Source organism: Bos grunniens, chromosome 6, assembly GCF_055505025.1.
Source record: "Bos grunniens cultivar Pamir isolate PY7600 chromosome 6, Bosgru_T2T1.0, whole genome shotgun sequence".
In the NCBI taxonomy this organism is placed as follows: Eukaryota; Metazoa; Chordata; class Mammalia; order Artiodactyla; family Bovidae; genus Bos; species Bos grunniens.
In genome coordinates this window covers 95,472,340-95,490,546 of record NC_141170.1, presented here as the reverse complement: position 1 = coordinate 95,490,546, position 18,207 = coordinate 95,472,340, and the positions used below count along the sequence as shown (strand labels likewise).

At 37.3% G+C, this 18,207-nt stretch overlaps 1 protein-coding gene across 2 annotated transcripts in view; it reads right to left on the bottom strand.

The window, feature by feature from the left end:
• Positions 1 to 18,207, bottom strand: part of BANK1 (B cell scaffold protein with ankyrin repeats 1) — a 321,586-nt gene that overhangs the window by 289,388 nt on the left and 13,991 nt on the right. The window lies entirely within an intron of this gene.

Genomic DNA, 18,207 nt, shown 5'->3' with positions numbered 1-18,207 from the left:
CAGCCCAAGGGACTCTCAAGAGTCTTCTCCAACACCACAGTTCAAAAGCATCAATTCTTCGGCTCTCAGCCTTCTTCACAGTCCAACTCTCACATCCATACATGACCACGGGAAAAACCATAGCCTTGACCAGATGAACCTTTGTTGGCAAAGTAATGTCTCTGCTTTTGAATGATCTAATCATACACAAATGTATATCATTATTCAAATTATATAGGTAACTGAATTGGTCTTATACTCTAATTTGTACTCTAGTAGAACAGGGGAACAAAACTAAGGATTTTCCAAAGGCAATAAGGTAGCAAAATACACCATCACTCATATTTCTCCTCCACAAAAGTTGGTTAATTTCACTTATTAATAGTGGCCCAAAGCTTCCCTAGTGGCTCAGACAGTAAAGCGTCTGTCTGCAATGCAGGAGACCTGGGTTTGATCCCTGGGTTGGGAAGATCCCCTGGAGAAGGAAATGGCAGCCCACTCTAGTATTCTTGCCTGGAAAATCCCATGGACCGCAGAGTCTGGTAGGTTACTGTCCATGGGGTCGCAAAGAGTCAGACACGACTGAGCGACTTCACTTTTACTTTCAAAAGTACCAGGCATCTTCTGTGTATTTCTGTGTAGCATCCCACACCTTCCTGGCCCAGGAGGTTCAGCTTCATGTTCAGTTGTTAACCACACTGACCACTTCCAACCTCTACTGTGCCTCTGAAGACTTCCTCTGCATCTGAGAGAGCTTCTGTGTGCCTACCCAGCAGCTTGGAAGTGCTGGGGAGTTAGACCATGAAGGGCTGGGGGCAACCCTCAGTCAATGAGGGATGTAAGTCAGTTTGTAAATAGGTCAGCTTCCCCATCCTTCAGTGCAACAGTTCTTAGGTTTGTTCTACACAGTAATGAGAAGGTTCCCAGTGGTACTGAATTAGGCTTGCCCATCACATTATTCTGCTTATTAATATACACAGTATTCGCTTTTCTCCCTTTCTTGTCTCACATTCCCAATTCTCTTACTAGTGCTTCATGGGCTAATCTTTAAACTACTTGCTCTCATGCCCATTTCTTAGCGTCTTCTTCAGGAGAAATCTCTATAAACATAGTTGTTAATTTAGTTCTTCTTTTCAAATACAGCAAGGTACCAACATATCACTTTAAGATAATACTTTTCAGCATGGGGAGGAACAGCTACCAGCAAAAAATGCAGAACCGTCCCCTTTCTTTTTCCTTTTAAGATGCAAATAAATGCTTTTATGCTTCACAGAACAACCTTGAAAGAGAAATTTTTCTGTAAAGAAAGCATGGTGTTAATTGTTACAGGATTATTTTGCAAAGACCTCCTATCCCCTCATATATAAACTGCAAATCTCATTCAACTCCCATCTCTATCACTCTTTATTGCTAATGCAAATTTATAATAGTTCATTTAAAATTATAAACATAAAAGGTACTAGATCTGTGAGGGTTTTTTTTTTTTTTTTGATCTGTAAGGTTTTAAAATGTTTCAAACTTACTTAGTAAAAATTGATGGAATTCTATTTCTGCAATGTCCATATCCCTTCCCTCCTTTTATTGCCATTACTCTATAGATTACTGAATTGGACAACATTGACCACGAGACAGCCCATTATTTGATATTCCTTTAAGAAAAGGATACTGTGATCAAATAAAATATGATATACTGCAAATTTTAAGATGAATTCTGATTCCAGAGAATTTGACTACCTAAAACAAAACACATTATCAGAATCAATTAAATATGGTAGTAGTATCAGCTCATACAATATCTTCGGTGTTTCTCATTTCTCCAACTCACACTTAAAAATGAGTCCTTCCCTATAGATTTCATCACCCAGGCTCCCAAGCCCACTCCAATGGAAAGCACCATCAGAACACCAGAAGGGGAAAGAAAGGAACAGTAGGGTTATTTATTGGTCCTGTCACTCACTCCCCCATTCTAATTTTGGCAGAGCTGTTTTTTCGTCTATGATTCTTCTGTGGTTTCAATTTTCATGCATCTCTGGCAACCATCTTTTCTCCACTTCCCTCACTGGCTGAGTAAAAGATTTGTTCTTAGTCTTCAAATGGTTCACTAACCCTCTTTGGGTTCTTCCCTGCACATCATAATAAATTTTTTCAGTTGAATTATTTGACAGTGGCATCTGTTTCTTGCTGGGATCCTAATAAATATAGATATCAGGGGTGGTCCAAGAAATAGACTCTATAAAATGGATTTTAGAATTGGGTTGATCTCAATAATTGTGGAGAACATAAGCAACATCTCATCAAGGGAAAACAGTACACTGGCAATGTAGGGCGCATGGGAGCACCATAATGGCATAGTAGTATAATGGGATAGATTGTCAGTGGAGGAGAAAGTTTTGGGAGATCAAGTGTCTATGGTGGCAACAGGGATTACAGAGATGGAGCAGGTTGGTATTATGACTTCTCTGTTCTAGAGAGCAAGCATTCACACAAAGACAGAGCTACAATTCCAGTAGTAGGCAAAATCCTCCAAGAATCATAAACTAATATAAAAGCACTATTTAGAAAGTTGTGGAATCCTAAGACTTGAGACCTAGAAAGACAGAGATGAGGGCAGAGATGAGGCTAAAAATTTTAGCTCCCAAATATCCCTGTATCTTTTTTAACCAAGGGAATCTGTGCTCCTTGTAAGAACAAGTAAATAAAAATTAAATTGAATCAAATTAAAAGTTTTCAAGAGCTTTTGAGGCAACTGCCCCATCAGTGATGTCAACTTTTCTCAGTATCCATGCCAACATCCCTCACTGACTGCCTCTAATACCAATAACTAAAGTTAGATCCCATAAGTGAAAGGAATATTCTAGAGAAACTATTTCAAACATAGCAATTATTATAGGACCTTACCAATATATATCAGCATGAGCCTGGAAAGTATTATGGAATGGATTTTAAAAGTTATTAGAAAAAAAAAAAGTTATTAGACCAAGGAGGGAAAAATAGAGGATTAAATCCAACCGAATTCATCAAAATAGTTACACTCATATAGGAGGCAGAATGTGATGTGTTATCTCAAGTACCTAAGTGGCATTTGCAGCCAATTATGATGTATAATCAAAGCTTGGACTCCATGGTGGCTTCCAATAAATGTGACTACAGTGCTAGAATTTGCCTACTATGATGGAGAGAAGAGGTCAGCATGCAAGGTTTTTTTTTTTTTTTGTAAAGGGCTAGATAATACTCTAGGCTGTGTGGACCACACACAATATATTCATTATTTTTCTTTGTTCCTTTTTTTTTCTTTTCTTCCTCTTTTACCTTTTTCTTCCTCTTTCTTTCTTCCTCCCTCCCTCCCTTCCTTCTTTTACTCCTCCTGCTTTACTTTTTTCTTTCTTATAGCCCTTTAAAATGTAAAAACTATTCTTAGCTTACAGGCTGTACACAGACAGCCCATCAGCTGGATTCCGCTTGTTGGCTATAGTGTGCTGACCCTTGCTCTAGAGTATTCTGACATCTCCTCCAGTGAGCATTAAAACATTCACTCACGAAAAGCTCTGTGATGTCTGTCCTCTGTAGCCCAGAGACAATGATGACAACGGGACTGCTGACCTGAAATTTTTGATGTCAGTGGGGGAATGATGAAGTCTGGACTGGTAGAGAATAAACGGCAACACTTTATCATTACTGGCAATTTAAGTAATCAAAGTGTTTTCCACTGCAGGATCTGTTATGGTAACTAATTGATCTGAAGGTCCTTAGGAATGAAATATATGCACAGCCTATGAAGCTTCAGTTTCACCTTTTTAAACAAAACCACTCTAGGTTTGGTGCAGAAACTGACCTAAGCTGCAATAGTGGAGATTCACAGCCTCCTATCTGGTTTACAGTCTCAGACCCTTTTGACTTAGGGAAGCCCAGATTTCTTTGAGAAAGATTCTTCTATGCTTTCAACACAAGACATCTTTTCCAAAGCATTCCCCCAGAGACTTGCAGCCATATGTACCATCATTTTTTTTTCCTGTGAAGTTTTTTTTCTTTTTATATATATATAAATTTATTTATTTTAATTGGAGGTTAATTACTTTACAATATTTTTATGGAGCCCAAATGCCACAATAGCACACTGGTAAAAGGGAACTTAAGGAAGTTAGATGTAATAATAAATAACATCTTGCTTGGGGATATATCTAATCACAGTTTCAGTGGACTTACAGAGCTATCCTGTGGGATTTTTATTTTAAGCCAGGGATGTATGTGGGCAATACATATATGCAGCAAATGGCCAAAAGATATTATTGTAGGAAGTGAAAAATATAAGTCTCTGGAACTGTTCAACCCCATCCCCATCACCACTACCCATATAGTAAGTAAGATAAAACAAATTACTACATGACTTGTGTCTGAAAATATACTGGCACTAGTTCAAGGTAAGTGATCGCTGCATTTCAGCCCACTCATTGTTGTTCCCAGAGGGAATAGGGAAAGGAAATTCTCCCAGTTGGTAGAACTTTGGGCAGTATCTAATTGTCCACTTTACTTTGAAGAAAAGGCTTAAACTATGGATCTATTTCAAGTAAAAGAAGAGAAAGAAAAGAATATGCTCATTTCACTAACCTAGACTAGGTTACTAATTAAGGAAATATATCTTGGGAACAGGTGCTTATAAGTTACTTTCTTCCATGCAAATGCCCTTGTATTCTTTGTGGCTTATCTAAAAGCAAGTTAGACAGACACTACATTAGCCAATGCCAACTTTATGAATACTAAAGACAATATCTGATTTTCCCTCCACTTTATTCTTTTCTCCTATATCTCAACTGCTTAACAACTTATGCATGGATGAAGGATATTTACTGTTCCATCCCCACCTCCATCCTCAATACAAGTCCCTGAGGTTTTTACTGAAAAGTGGCTTTGTCACTAATGCTATGTAGCTCAGGCCCCAGAGGCAGAAACCATCTTTAGCCATATAGGCTAGAGGTGTTTTACCAATGGATGCCACAAAGATCAGTGACAAAACCAGACTGAACTGGCTAGATTCAAGATAGTGGGCAAATTAGGCTCAAATCACTGCTTTCCCAGCCTTGATTTATCTCTGTGTTTCCATACCAACTCCTGAGAGCTGAAGGACACTTCCCCTGATTTACCTCTGTGTTTGTTTCAAAACTACCTGGTGTCTGGCAGAGATGCTCTGCAGCTGCATTTTGAGAGATCTATGCTCTGAGACATAGACAGCAGTCAACCACCCCAAACCAACTCTGATGAACACAGGACATGCCTGTGCACGTGAAAGCTCAAGATGCCCTAAAGTTATCTTTGCTTCATTGCCATGCTATGATCTCTGCCCAAAGCAGGTTTTGTGCTCTCCTGAGCACAATGTCTGCCTGTGCAAAGGAACCTGGAAGCCTATGCACGCCCAGCTGCCCCCAGCTACCCCAGGAAATGTCCACCCTTTTCCTAAAGCCCTGATGACCTGTCTGCCTTCTACCCCTTAAAATACCCCTCTTCCCCTCCCTTAGGGGAGAAGGTACCTTTACAGCATGAGTCCTCCTTCTCCATTCCCATTTAAACAACTGAATAAAAGCTCATCTTGCTTGAATCTGAGCAGGAAAGAATTCATTGACCAAGCCAGGGCATCTTCGATTCAGTTACAGTGGAGCCTTGTGTCTAATTAGGTAACAACCTAACACTTGATCGTAAATGTGGAACATTTCAAAGTAACGTACACTGGAATTCCAGTCAATCATAATAATATAAGAAATGCATTCATATGAATATTATGAGGGTTTTTTTTTCCTATCCACAGGGTTACAGTTTTAAGAAAAATATTTTAATTCAATTTTAGTCAAAAACAAAATTTTAAGCTTGAGGAGACACAAGTTAGAAAGTTTGAGAGAATAGTCCAAGGTCACATCAATATTAAGTCCTGAGATGGGGTTAAGTTCACATCATCTACTGCCAATTCTGGCTTGGGTATCAAAGCACCCTGCAGGTGCTCTCTATTACTGAGAAAATGGAATAAAATTGCAGTCCCCTTCTTGGGCTTTCCAGTGAACAGAAAGCACATGATCAGTTGACCAGATTAAAAAGACAATTAACTTCAGTTTCATTGCCAAATCTAATTCAACTGTTCTAGCTCTGAGCAGGAGAAAACCATGTTGGCATTCCCTTATTTCTTTGTCTCCCTCTTTTCTCAAAAAACAACATGGTGGGAATGGTAGAAAAAAAGGAGAGCATGGCTAACCATGGATGGATTGAGAACAATGACCAAATAGTTTATATTTTTCTTCCTAAATTCCTTTCATGAAAATGAATGCTATTACTAAAGTATGTAAACCAAAGACACAATAAATATACTCCATGTCCTCAGTTTTTAGTGGAATCACACAATTTAATTATATCAGCAAGAGTTTGATTATCACTTAGACACTAACATCTTTCAATGGTTTTGTTATGTGCAGAATTACATATGAGGTCACAATACATGAATATAACTGAGAAGGCACCTTTAGAAGATTCACATTCTTCTGTAGGCATTGTAAAATATCTTATAAATGGCAGTATACTAGAAGATATATGTACATACTAAAACAAAGAAGAGAATGAATTTCTGCCCATTTGTTGAAAGCAATACCAGCAAGTATGTAGCCCTCCCCTCTTTCCTGATGTTTTGTAGCTATTCTTGACCAGAAGGGAAATAGCAGACCTAGCAAAGTGTTTCTCCTTCCACTTGTAGCAGCAACCTGAGGCCTCTTGGGCCTGTGCTCACAGTACACATGAGTTCTGTATAGAGATCACACAACAGCAAATGATTAAAACACCAGGTGCCTCTATAAACTTCTCAATTCCATTAACACTTGAGGACAGGTTCATGGCCCCACTGTGACTTTGCTCTTTTCTTATCATGTAGTCAAGGACCTACGGGCCTCAGAATCACTTAGGGAGCTTGAAAAAATTAGGATTTCCTAGAATCAGTGCCTAGGAAAGAATCACCCATCAGGTAACTAAACACTGGGGTACTTCTTCACTTCACTCAAGTTTGAAAACTTGAGAAAAAGAAATGAATTGCAAAAAGGTGAAATGGTTGTCTAAGGAGGCCTTACAAATAGCTGAAAAAGAAGAGAAGCTAAAGGTAAAGGAGAAAAGGAAATATATACCCATCTGAATGCAGAGTTCCAAAGAAAAGCAAGGAGAGATAAGAAAGCCATCCTTAATGATCAATGCAAAAAAATAGAGGAAAACAATAGAATGGGAAAGATGAGATCTCTTCAAGAAAATCAGAGACACCAAGGGAATATTTCATGCAAAGATAGGCACAAAAAAGGACAGAAATGGTATGGGCATAACAGAAGGAGAAAATATTAAGAAGAGGTGAAAAGAAGAAGACCTATACAAAAAAGATCTTCATGACCCAGATAACCATGATGGTGTGATCACTTACCTAGAGCCAGACATCCTGGAATGTGAAGTCAAGTGGGTCTCAGGAAGCATCACTACAAGAAAAGCTAGTGGAAGTAATGAAACTCCAGTTGAGTTATTTCAAGTCCTAAAAGGTGATGCTGTAAAAGTGCTGCACTCAATAGGCCAGCAAATTTGGAAAACTCAGCAGTGGCCACAGGACTGGAAAAGGTCAATTTTCATTCCAATCCCAAAGAAAGGAAATGCCAAAGAATGCTCCAACTACTGCACAATTGCACTCATCTCACACGCTAGCAAAGTAATGCCCAAAATTCTCCAAGCCAAGCTTCAGCAGTACGTGAACCATGAACTTCCAGATGTTCAAGGTGGATTTAGAAAAGGCAGAGGAACCAGAGATCAAATTGCCAACATCCATTGGATCATAGAAAAAGCAAGAGAGTTCCAAAAAAACATCTAATTCTGTTTTATTGACTACGGCAAAGCCTTTGATTGTGTGGATCACAACAAACTGTAGAAAATTCTTAAAAAGATGGGAATACCAGACCACCTTACCTGCCTCCTGAGAAATCTCTATGCAGGACAAGAAGCAACAGTTAGAATTGGACATGGAACAATGGACTGGTTTCAGATTGGGAAAGGAGTACGTCAAGGCTGTATGTTGTCACCCTGCTGATTTAACTTATATGCAGAGCACATCATGAGAAATGCTGGGCTGGATGAGGCACAAGCTGGGATCAAGATTGCCAGGAGAAATATCAATAACCTCAGATATGCAGATGACACCACTCTTATGGCAGAAAGCAAAGAGGAATTAAAGAGCCTCTTGATGAGGGTGAAAGAGGAGAGTGAAATAGCAGGCTTAAAATTCAACATTCCAAAAACAAAGATCATGGCATCCGGTCCCATCACTTCATGGATAGATGGGGAAACAATGGAAACAGTGGCAGACTTTATTTTCTTGGACTGCAAAATCACTGTAGATGGTGACTGCAGCCATGAAATTAAAAGATGCTTGCTCCTTGGAAGAAATGCTATGACAAACATAAGCAGTGTATTAAAAAGCAGGGACATTACATTACTGACAAAGGTCCACCTAGTCAAAGTTATAGTTTTTCCAGTAGTCATGTATGGATGGGAGAGTCGGACCATAAATAAAGCTGAGTGCCAAAGAATTGATGCTTTTGAACTGTGGTGTTGGAGAATACTCTTGAGAGTCCCTTGGACTGCAAGGAGATCCAACCAGTTAATCCTAAAGTAAATCAGTCCTGAATAGTCATTTGAAGGACTGATGCTGAAGCTGAAGCTCCAATACTTTGGCCATCTGATGAGAAGAACTGACTCCTTGGAAAAGACCCTGATGCTGGGAAAGATTGAAGGCAGGAGAAGGGGACAGCAGAGGATGAAATGGTTGGATGGCATCACCGACTGATGAGTTTTAGCAAGCTCTGGGAGTTGGTGATGGACAGGGAAGCCTGGCATGCTGCAGTCCATGGGGTCACAAAGAGTCGGACGTGACTAAGCAATTGAACTGACTGAATATTTTGTACAAGACTAAATTCTAAACTGTCTTCTAAACTAAAATAATAAAGCAATGGGGAATCCTGACCGGGCTACGTTAATATCTGACATCTGGAAATTTATAAAATCTATGTACAAATTCTTATAAAAATGTGAACATCTAGACAAAGAAGATGACTTCAGAATGTGAAGAACCAGAAAGAATTATTACAATTGTTTCTGTATTTCTTCTTTCTTATTAAAGTGTGCAGGATACTGTCCATTAAAAACTGAAGCTCTATATCATATAAAAGTGTTAAAGACAGAGCTGTTATCAAGAATGTATGAAAATAAATGTTTTATATTTAATCTTAAACAATTTTAGTAATCTATTTTATTTTTTATTCTAATTGCTCAATTACTTACACTTAAGTATGTTGGAAAGGGATAGCTATCCAAATACTGAATTTTCCCTTATATTTTTTTCTCTAAGCATGTACAAGTAACATACTATTAGTATTTAAAATTTTTACTACTTGAACTTGAGGCATTCCTACATCTTGATGTAGCTTAACATTGTTAGCAAAGTTGAAAATCATCAACAGATACTTGAAAATATAGACAGAGATGGACCATATCTTCATTTACTAGAAATTCTCAATACTTCTGGACAGTCATATTTAAGAGGCCATTGCCCTTACCTTTGTATCATCCTGATCCTCACTACTCTAACATTTCCTAGTTCTCACTCATCACTTCAATTTTCAGATTGGATGTTTTGAAATTCAACATGATAATTTATCATAACTGTCCATAATTATCATAATGTCGATTAAAAATACCTCAATATCAATTCCCTAATCATCTATATTTTTCATATGTTTACTTGAAAATCATTTAATGGTTATCATAAAAAACAATTATTCAGACTTTAGAAAATATAAGGATCATGGAGCACAATTATTACCCTTAAAGGGACTTAAATACTAGAAAAAAGGAATGCATTTTTACAAATTATCTTAACACAAGGTAGTTTATTTTAGTATCTCATTAAGACCTGTGGTTTAATAGTCTAGTTTATCCTAGGGTTAATTACAAATACAATCTTGGGAATAAAATGTCAATAAATCTACAAATATAACAAAATGCAGAACTGAACTTACACATCTAAAATACATAAATTTTATAAAATCCCTGTTTCACATTAAAAAATCTAAAAATGTATCATGAATTAATAGGCAAACCGCAGTGAACATATAAAACCATGTATTAAAATGTGAACTGCTTTACGAATGTACACACAAACTCACAATTCCAGACAAATATTATCAATACTTTTTAGTGAAGGGTTATGATACACTATGATTTTCTTCTTACACTATCCTATATTTTTTAAATGTTCTACATTTTATAAGAAAACACCCCTAAAAACAATCCTATATCATTCTTTTCATGGCAAACTAACCTGATGTCAACCCAATTTTTACCAGTAGGAGAAAATGGCCTCAAAATAATTCCCTTCCAGGGTTAAAAAATAGTTCATGTTCTCAGATATTAAAACAAAGTGGGAGCATAAAATAATATTAATGACCTTTTCCAGGGAGTGCACATCTTAATCAGTTGTCTTTCAGAATATCTTTGTCCCTTGAATGGTTAGGACAGAATCAAGCTTTATGTAATGAAAGCAGAAGGCACCTAGCACCAGGCTTAGCAGAACTTTAGACAAATATTTCAGGAACAGTCCTCACTCCATCTTTTTGAGGTTCTTCAACCTGGTTAGGTTGTATCTTGGTGATTTCTGTTTCTTTACCTGAAAGTGTGCAGAAACTGAACCCGAATTCCTAGGGATAAAATACTAAGCCTGTGTGCTGGGTTCAGGCCTGGCTTCCAGCACTCATTGATGTGTATGGCAGTGATGATGACAATGACGATAATAATTATAATTAAGGCTACAAAGGTGTAGCGAGTGCCTAATACGTGCCAACTATTCTGGAGTTTGACAAGCACTAATTCCTTTTAACCTCATAGCACCCCTGTGAACAAATGTTCTTATCCTATTTTGCAGTTGTGGTGATGAGGCAGTAAGAAAGTAAACAGCTTGCAAAAGTTCACACATCTGTACTATTAAAAATTATAATTGCAGCAGCAGCAGGTAGCGTTAATGACAAGGAGTACTAAGCTGGTAAAATCAACAAATATGGTCAAACAATAATGGGACTTTCTTTTTTGTATTGCTATTAAAACAACGAATTCCAGAGAGATGTTCCAATAATGAATAAGTATATATATTACCAATGATGTCTACTTAAGGATAACCATGATATCATGCTTTACAATGGTTGTTTTCTTCCTGTGGTTACATCCAGTGTTTTAACTAGGCTGATGGTGTATGAATTTTTGAAGGATGGGGTCTTATTTGCCACATTCATGCTATTCTTTGCTCCTGTTGAGTCCACACGTGTTTAGAAGTCTGTACTGCTTTTCTATTGTTGCTGTAAAAAATTACTGCAAACAGTGACTTAAAAGCCACAGAAATTTATTGTCTTACAGTACTGGAAGTTATAAGTGTGAAAGGAGTCCCACTAGGCTACAGTCAAGACATAAACAGGACCATGCTCCTTCTGGAAGCCTTAAGGAAGAATTCATTGCTTGCATTTTTCCAGCTTCTTGAAGCCCTCTACAGTTCTTGGCTCATGCCCCATTCCCCCATCTTCAAGCCAGCAACATAGGGCTGAGTTCTTCTCATGCAACCATGTCTCCAGCAGCATGAGAATGCTGCCTCCCTCTTTCACATATATTGGATCTACCTGGATAATCCATCATACTCTCCCCATCTCAAGGTAAACTGATGTAGAAGGAGGAGGAGGAGAAAGGGAAGACAGATGGCATCACTGACTCGATGGACATGAGTTTTAACAAGTTCTGGGAGTTGGTGATGGACCAGTAAGCCTGGCATGCTGCAGTTCATGGGGTCGCAAAGAGTCAGACATGACTAACCTACTGAACTGAACTGAACATATTCTCAGGTGCAGAGATTAGGATGTAGACATCTTTGGGGAGCTCAGTGGTAAAGAATCTGCCTTTCAATGCAGGAGACGTGGGTTCAATCCCTGTGTTGGGAAGACTGTCCGGAGAAGGATATGGCTACTCTCACCTGGAAAATCCCATGGACAGAGGGATTCCTGGTGAGCTACAGTCCACTGGGTCTCAAAAGAGTTGAACATGACTGAGCAACTAAAAAACAACAATCTTAGGGAACCATTACTGTGTCCACCACAACATATGAACTCTGCTTTCAGCTCTGGTTCCTTCTCTCCTTTTCCTACAGCCTTCTGACATAAAACAGATACATACACAAGCAAGAACACTTTCTGCTTCTCCTCACTCAGTATTTGCAGGATAACCTTGATTAAATAGCTTAAATGATCATTGTTTACATTTCTCATTGAGTCAAAGGAAATGATATGTTAGAAGAATTTTCTAAGAGTCAAGTAGTAGGGGTTTGAAAATTCCTTTGAGAATGCAAAGTATTAGGCAGATGCAAATTATTAGCCTTGCATTCTTAAACTACTCTATTGCAGGCATTTTACAGTATATTTTAATCACATCTGTATTACAGCTTTGATAATTTTAAATGCCCTAATGGCCTTTATGAAAGACATTTTTTCTAGCATTTCATTGTAGATATTTCACTTCCTATTACTTCATTCATCTCTAAGGACCTCGAAAGTAGCAAAACTCTCTAAAATTTTATGATTATCAGTTGGAAACTGTGGTTTTCTATTCTATTACTTATTAAGAATATTTCTAAGTGGATCTACTTATAAGTAATGGTATCTTATATGTTGTACATTATTCTATTAAAATGACTTTCTGTATATATGGCTATTTTATTGAATAAAAAAGGAAATGTTCACGTGGGAGGGATACCTGCTTGACCTGGATGTATATGTGAGTTTGTGTGAGAAAGAAGTGAGTTCACTACAGAGACACATACAGTGGCCAAGAGGCCAAGCTTTGGAGTCAGGCTGTCATGGAGTCCAATTGGGCAAATAATTAACATTTCTGAAACTAGATTACCTATTTGTAACATTCGGATAATAGAACTTATGAAATTGGTTGTTGTGAAAATTAAATAAGATAAAGTATGTTGAGCATTTATCACAGTGCCTGACACCTGTCAGCTCTAAATAAAACTTCTTTTCAAACTTCTGGAACGTGATCTGCCTTTCAAGAGGGCATTTGTCAGAGGTAGGAGGCCAATTCCTGGGACACAGTGACTGGAAGTCATAGAGAGAATGTCACTCCCTTTAGAACACTTCTCTAATCCTGACTCCTTCAAGGCCTATATTCCAGTTTGGAGCTCCTACGACTTCATGAACTCCACCACTATCAAAGACAGAGTGACCCACGTGCCCAGAGCTTGTCCTTAGCTACTTTTTTCAAAATTATTTGATTTTCAATCTGTGTATTTGTATGGTCACCATCTACTAATGGCAAGAGGTAATGATTTTATATTTATGGTAGTGATAGAATCTTTTTAAATGTATCATATTTAAGCTAAAAAAATTTAGCAAAAAGAAAACATTTTCTTAAACAAGATTATGGGTAGTATAGTCAAAAACTGGGGAAGGTCTTCAGTTCAGTTTAGTTTAGTCACTCAGTCAAGTCCGACTCGTTGTGAGCCCATGAACCACAGCACGCCAGGCCTCCCTGTCCATCACCAACTCCTGGAGTTCACTCAAACTCACATCCACTGAGTTGGTGATGCCATCTAGCCATCTCATCCTCTGTTGTCCCCTTCTCCTCCTGCCCCCAATCCCTCCCAGCATCAGAGTCTTTTCCAATGAGTCAACTCTTCGCATGAGGTGGCCAAAGTACTGGAGTTTCAGCTTTAGCATCACTCCTTCCAAAGAACACCCAAGGTTTGGTCTCCTTTAGAATGGACTGGTTGGATTTCCTTGCAGTTCAAGGGACTCTCAAGAGTCTTCTCCAACACGACAGTTCAAAAGCATCAATTCTTTGGCGCTCAGCTTTCTTCACAGTCCAACTCTCACATCCATACATGACCACTGGAAAAACCATAGCCTTGACTAGATGGACCTGTGTTGGCAAAGTCATGTCTCTGCTTTTCAATATGCTATCTAGGTTGGTCATAACTTTCCTTCCAAGGAGTAAGTGTCTTTTAATTTCATGGCTTCAGTCACCATCTGCAGTGATTTTAGAGCCCCAAAAAATAAAGTCTGACACTGTTTCCACTGTTTCCCCATCTATTTGCCATGAAGTGATGGGACCAGATGCCATGATCTTTGTTTTCTGAATGTTGAGCTTTAAGCCAACTTTTTCACTCTCCACTTTCACTTTCATCAAGAGGCTTTTTAGTTCCTCTTCACTTTCTGCCATAAGGGTGATGTCTTCTGCATATCTGAGGTTATTGACATTTCTCCCAGCAATCTTGATTACAGCTTGTGCAGTTCTTCCAGCCCAGCATTTCTCATGATGTACTCTGCATATAAGTTCAATAAGCAGGGTGACAATATACAGCCTTGACGAACTCCTTTTCCTATTTGGAACCAGTCTGTTGTTCCATGTCCAGTTTTAACTGTTGCTTCCTGACCTGCATATAGGTTTCTCAAGAGGCATGTCAGGTGGTCTGGTATTCCCATCTCTTGAAGAATTTTCCACAGTTTATTGTGATCCACACAGTCAAAGGCTTTGGCATAGTCAAGAAAGCAGAAATAGATGTTTTTCTGGAACTCTCTTGCTTTTTCAATGATCCAGCGAATGCTGGCAATTTGATCTCTGGTTCCTCTACCTTTTCTAAAACCAGCTTGAACATCTGGAATTTCACAGTTCACGTACTGCTGAAGCCTGGCTTGGAGAATTTTGAGCATTACTTTACTAGTGTGTGAGATGAGTGCAATTGTGCGGTAGTTTGAGCAATTTTTGGCATTACCTTTCTTTGGGATTGAAAATGAAATGAAATTCATTTCATTTCAAATGAATGAAAATTGAAAATGAAAACTGACCTTTTCCAGTCCTGTGGCCACTGCTGAGTTTTCCAAATTGGCTGGCATATTGAGTGCAGCACTTTCACAGCATCATCTTTCAGGATTTGAAAGAGCTCAACTGGAATTCCATCACCTCCACTAGCTTTGTTCGTAGTGATGCTTTCTAAGGCCCACTTGACTTCGCATTCCAGGATGTCTGGCTCTAGGTGAGTGATCACACCATCATGATTATCTTGGTTGTGAAGATCTTTTTTGTACAGTTCTTCTGTGTATTCTCGCCACCTCTTCTTAATATCTCTGCTTCTATTAGGTCCATACCATTTCTGTCCTTTATCGAGCCCATCTTTGCATGAAATCTTTCTAATTTTGGTATCTCTAATTTTCTTGAAGAGATCTCTAGTCTTTTCCATTCTATTGTTTTCCTCTATTTGCTTTGGAAGGTCTTAGGAGAATAAAATTTGCAAAACTCTGTCCCAAGAGACTACTCATGACTGCATTCTAAAATGAGTGGTGACTTTCTGGAATGGCAATTACGCATCAGTAGTCACCCCCAGTCATCAGAGAAAACATTTTTAGCTGCTGCTCGGCCTGCTAACTAGTTCTCATGACTGAATTATTCAGATCTTGGCAGGCCGAGGGGTTTTTAGTCACCTGATGTTGAATTAGAGTGAAAATAAAAGGAAATAGAGCTACTCAGCTTGTCCCATCCTATTTCACTTAAATACAGTCCCTGAGAGCTACAGCCAACTTTACGTATATCCCTGGAGCCTACCACAGGAGATGCAGGATAAATGAAGGAAGGATAATTACTCCTACACAGGAATGTAGAGAGTATCATTAGTCCACCCTTTTCTTGACAAATATTCTCAATTCCAAGTGCCTAGAGAAAGCAATTTTAATTTCTGTAGTTTTTTTTTTTTTTTAAGATAAGAGGTACTAATTGAATTACTAGTATGAGCTTATCATTCTCTTGAATAATTGATGTTATCATCAATATACATAATGCCTCCTGGGCATTGAAGAAGTTGCATGGCTTGTAAAAGATGAAGGTCCCTTAATGACAAAGCCAGGATTGGATCCTGTTCTGTCAGATGACTTCAAATTAATTGGTACAAAAATGTTTTCTTATGTTCCTAAAAACTTATTGTTTTCTTTCTTTATTATTTTAGGCCCATCAGTTAGGTCCAATTTTGCCTTTAAAAATGTTATATACATACTTATAGGTAAAAAAAAAATGTACACAACACCAACATGTAAACAAGATGAAGTTTGGGCAGTACAATGAAATGGAACTTTATGTTTCTTCCTTATATTTCCCAAATTTTCTACAATGAAAACCATCCAGAATAAGGCTTAGAAGAGTTAATAAAGCTAACTCTTTATTGTTGCAGGGCCAATGAGCATCTTGTAAATGTTAATTTACATCATCAATCTTTAAAAAACAATATGGCAGACAACACTGGGGACTTGCTTGGCTATAGAACCCTTTCCAAATACTAAAACTGTGCTCTTCCCACTGTATCATGATACATTCAAGGGATCGAAGTGACATAAGCATTGGAAAATGTTGAAAACAATGGCAACATAACTTATGAAATATTAAGAAAAATATTTGGGAAAGAGACTCATGCTTTATTTAAATGAAAGTTAAATTATAATTCTCATTTATAATTATAATTTAAATGAGAGTTGAAACTTAGGCAATGTACAGCATGGTGACCACATGTCACCATGTAGTCACTGAAGGTAACATGGTGACTACAGGAACAACACTGAATTGTATACTTAAAACTGGCTAAGACAGTATACATATATTATTTTTAATTGAAATATAATTGACCTACAACACTGTGTTAATTTCAGGTGCACAACATAATGATGTGACACTTTTGTAAATTACAAATAATCATCCTCATAAGTCTAGTTACCATCTGTTAAAATACAAATTTATTACAATATTGACTATATTCCCCTTGTTGTACATTTCACCCTGCCCACACCCCACCCCTGCACCGTGACTCATTTATTTTGTCTGAAAGCTTGCACTTCTTAGTCTCTCTCACCACTCACTCATCCCCTCTCCCTCCTTCTCTATGGCAACCAGTGTTTGTTCTTTGTATCTATGACTTTGTTTTGGCTTTGTTACATTGGATAATTTGTTTTGTCTTCTATATAAGTTAAATCATACTGAATTTGTCTTTCTTTAAGTTAATAAAAATAATTCATTTTAATTACTTAACTAAAATAATTATTTAAATTAATAAAAATAATCTTGTTTGGAGGATGATCTGTTCTTCTATCCAATAAATCACTGTGGATTTCCTTCTTTTTGTTTCCTTTTGTTTTAAAACATTGTGCAATATATTTAAATGAGGCAAGAGCACAGCAGAAATATTTACAAATGCTACATCACCAAATAGCCATACAAATGTAATTTTAAATTGTATATCCAAATAGTAAATATATTGAAGCAAGAATGCCAAACAAGTAAAAGTATTAGAAGTAAACATAGACAAACAAAAATTAGAAGTACATATATCTCTTTTTTCTACTTTTTTAAGCCTGTTACATATTTTCAACTATGGGTATGTATTATTTTAGAAAAAAAGAATAATAAAGAAAATGATTTAATCTTCTAGACATAAATGCAGGATATTAAATTTCATAAACTCTTAGACAATAATAATACTTTTTCTATTTACCCCCAAAAGATATTTTAATTAACTAAATAAGTTATATTAAAAGGTTATAGAAATCTTAGTAAAAATAACTAAAGTATTTGTTATCAGATTTAAACATTAACATAATACTGAGAACTGCCTTAAAATTATCTTTGTGTAAAAGGTTCTGTGAGTTTTAAACTTTTTTCATAATCAAAGGCAGTTCATGTGCAAACCAAACAATTAAGAAAGAACTTGGAAACCCCAGGCTGGTTATCTAAGGGTAGATATAGAACTCCAGGGATATTCATAAACAGGGCATTCAGAAATGGCTTCACTTTTACTTATTCTCTTTCATAAACTTAATCAGCAACTCTAATGTCACACTTTGTACTAGCTCATCAGGAAGCACCTATTAATGTGCTTCTCTCTGCTGAACGGATGCCGGAGGTTACCCATTCCTTTAAATAGCATCCAATCTATTTGAGTAATAGCAGTCATTTTCATATTAACTTTGTTTTCTATGTGACCTACTAAGTTAGTCCATCTCCAAGACATAAAACTCATTCTCTAAGTTATTTGCATTTATATCAGTTTCTGTTGTTTTAGGTAGAAAAATATTTCAGCAATAATTTATTTGAGTGACTCTT